The sequence below is a fragment of the Vigna radiata genome, chromosome 10 (genome assembly GCF_000741045.1).
Source record: "Vigna radiata var. radiata cultivar VC1973A chromosome 10, Vradiata_ver6, whole genome shotgun sequence".
Lineage (NCBI taxonomy): Eukaryota > Viridiplantae > Streptophyta > Magnoliopsida > Fabales > Fabaceae > Vigna > Vigna radiata.
Genome location: NC_028360.1, coordinates 3848292 through 3851814, shown reverse-complemented (window position 1 = coordinate 3851814; position 3523 = coordinate 3848292). Strand labels below are relative to the sequence as shown.

Sequence of the window (3523 nt, the reverse complement as noted above, 5' to 3'; positions counted from 1 at the left end):
AGGTCAACTTTGAAAATGTCACTGATTTTGAAGTGAACAATATTTTTAAAGACTTATTGGACATACAAGTGATCTTCTGACATTGATTATGATATTTATATCCAACTCCATGGCCAAGGAACAATTCTTTGTAAAACTCATTGTGCAAAACCAACACTGGGAGCAAAGGTCAAATAAGTGGGAGTTCAGGCTGAGTTTCTGCACACAGGGGTCATATGTGAAAATGAGATTTATTTTTAAGTGAACCAATTTTTTTTAAGACTTATTGGATAACCAAGTGATGTTGATGCATTGATTATGACATTTATATCAAACTTCATGACCAATGAACAATTATTTGTAAAACTCATTGTGCAAAAACAACACTGGGAGCAAAGGTCAAATAAGTGTGGAGTTCAGGCAAAGTTTTCTCACAGACAAGTCAACTTTCAAAATGACATTGATTTTTTAACTTACAATTTTTTTAACACTTATTGGACATACAAATTTTTTAACTTACAATTTCTTGAGTGTGACAATAGATTAACGTAAATGTTTCATATTATTAAAATGATTTTAATTTTTTATACAAAGAAAATTATAAGTATTAATTGCTTTTCTTAGTATTTATGTAAATTCACTTTATAATTTGACTATTCTCATGTCATTGATCTAAATNTTTTTAAAAATATATATATAATTTTTTAATAATATTTCAAAAAATATAAAATATTTTTTTAAAAGAAAATAAAAAATATTGGTTTAAACTTACACTGTTTATTAGTTCTATTATATACAAAAAAATATATAAAATATTAAAAAAATGACAGAAAAAGATCTCAAAAAGAACATTCATTACTTTAATGTATGAATAAAACCTAATGGTACAATAATATTTCAAAATATAATCTTTGAGTCTTCTANTACATATCATAACAAGACATTGCTTTACAAGATATTAAACCAAACAAATCACCGAAATGGTATTGGGCACAAAAAGACAATTGGGCATGCTCAACATTGTTGTAAGAGTCCTTTATGGCCTTTTCACTCTTTAGTTGTCTCCCTCTCTCAAGGCGACTTTCTTNCTTCTCCTTCTTTAATTCATCTCTAAGTCTCTCTAGATGTGTCTCCATAATCTAGCAATAAAAAATAACAAGTAAAATTAAGAAAAATAGAGTTGTTCATAACAAAATAGGTAAAATTATGAAAGTGAATTAAAACAAAACTACAGTTTCAAATGATTCTGTATTTGTGTCCTTTTCTTCCTTCATCACTTGTTCATNAGTTGTATCAGGTGTTGAACTTTTCTCTAATATACACCATGAAATTTTAACAATTAATTCCAACAACAATAGCAGTTTAGAAACAAATATAAACATGGACAACAAAGTAATAGAGATTGGAAAAATAATTTTATCACCTTGTTTAATCTCATCTAATTGCCTAGATAGTTGTTGGTTCTCTTTACCTGCGTCTTCCTTCTACCTTAACAAAACATCAATCCTCTTCTCGAAAAGGATGGAAAAGAGAAGTAATGTGAAAATAATTTAGCAATTGGAGAATACAGTTATCCAAAGTGAACACTATCCATTTTTCAAAATAAGAACTTCCACGCACCTTATACTGAGCCAATTATTTCCTATTCTTCTCCAAATCAAGTTTTAGGTTAGCCTTGTTAAATCATAACACAATTAATGTTAATAGAGAAAATATATCACCAAACATCAAATATANAGAATATCCCAGTGACCTCATCATGCAGAATGTCTTGAATTCTCTTTTCTCTTTCCATAAGCTGCAATCAGTGGCTTGCAAGATCTTTTTCTAGACGTGAAAATCCTGCTTCTCTGATAGACTTCTTATTTGAAAAACAACTTATACATTCACAAATGTTTGAAACAAACTATCCAATAAAATAATTCATATTAAATACATGATAGTTATCTTCCTCCACATGATCTTCATATTCATTAAAGTCATCATCTCCTCCATGATCTTCAATATTTATCATCAATTGAAGGAACCTCCAAATCATCCATAGCTTGAGCAACACCACCACTAGCATCTCCATATCTTCTAATTTGAACTAGGACATCTACATTTAAATCGGCCAAAGTTCATGTATAAGGCATGAAACATGTATAAAAAAATCAATTGTGTTATACAACTGTAAGGTTGAAAAAGGCCCCAATACTCATTTAAATGAGCAATTTATGCTAATAAAACAACCTGAATTTCTATAGCAAGTTTCTTCACTCGATTATAATCCTCAACATCAACGTTTTAACTCTTTTGAAGAAAGAATGAAAAAAAAATAGAAAAAAAAAAGACAGTAACAAAGGGGTGCTCAAAAAATAAGTTAATCACAAGCTTATTTAGAGGAGAAAGAATGGCTTTCATTGTCACTAGTAACTTTAAAAGATATATTCAACAAAAAAATCCTAAATGCCCAATAAAGAATTTAACAAAAAAAATTCGAACTTTCCACCAATAAAGGACATTTTGAACCAAATGTTCAACAAAAACTTCGGAAAAACATTCAACTTTATCAAGACAAAACCTAAATGCCTACAAAAGTTTTAGAAAAATTAAACTCACCGAACAAAAGCTAACCAATAGCGAAATAAATGAAAAAAAGCTTCGAAAACCGACCTCCAATGGCGTTTTCTGGCTTCGTAAGTAGCTAACGATGGAACGGTTGCGGTGAACGGTATTACCTCTGGTGAACTCTGAACTCCTTCAACGGTGGCTGGTGGGTGAGTGTGACAGAGGCGAGAGTGAGACTACTTATGATCAGTGGGAAGAAACACGAAGATGATCGGCGGCGCCGCCTCTTGGTGGACCTCTGGTGGCCATTAAACGGCGAACGACGGTAGAATCGTCAAGGGGCTTTGGTCGTTGGGAGGGTTTCGTTCTCTCTCTAGGTTTCGTTCTCAAGATCTGAGAATGAATTTGAATTTCAGGAAATGATTCATTCCAATTTCTGATACCGTCTTCCATTTTCCACGTCGTTTATTTTTTTTTTTTTAAAGATGAACCAATGAGAGGCTGACACGTCATTGGTGTAAAAAGTTTGTCACCCAAAGGGTGTCAAACTATCATTTTCCTAAAGTATAACACCACACGATTTGAAGAGTACTTAATCAAATAATCTTTTGGGAAAAATCTAAACATAATATATTTCATCTTTAACATAAAAAATTACAGAAATTTTACGTTTTAACTACCGAATTTAGTTTAATTTAAATTTTTGTGGAAAACTTTTTAAACAGATTATACTAAATTCCACGCATACTAAGAGATCCAACATCCAAAATTAATTTAGGTTAACAATTACACAATAATAGCACTTATCATTTTTCCAAAATCATCATATTTTGTAAATATTGTTATACTGTGAAGAAATCACTGATAAGTTTCTTAAGTAGGACTTTTAGCATTATTATAAAATCAACCAATTCAGAACATATAACAATGTTGAATTATATGACAATATACCTTTACTATTATTATCGTATTTGTTCAACCTATTGTGGTGCCC

The 3523-nt window shown here is 30.5% G+C and overlaps 1 long non-coding RNA gene across 1 annotated transcript; it reads right to left on the bottom strand.

The window, feature by feature from the left end:
• Positions 1-838: 838 nt before the first annotated feature.
• Positions 839-3263, bottom strand: LOC111242613. The gene is made up of 3 exons (XR_002669862.1): positions 1600-3263; positions 1403-1487; positions 839-1118 (listed from the first exon to the last, which is right to left on the bottom strand). It is a non-coding gene; the product is annotated as an uncharacterized LOC111242613 (long non-coding RNA).
• Between the last annotated feature and the right edge of the window lie 260 nt (positions 3264-3523).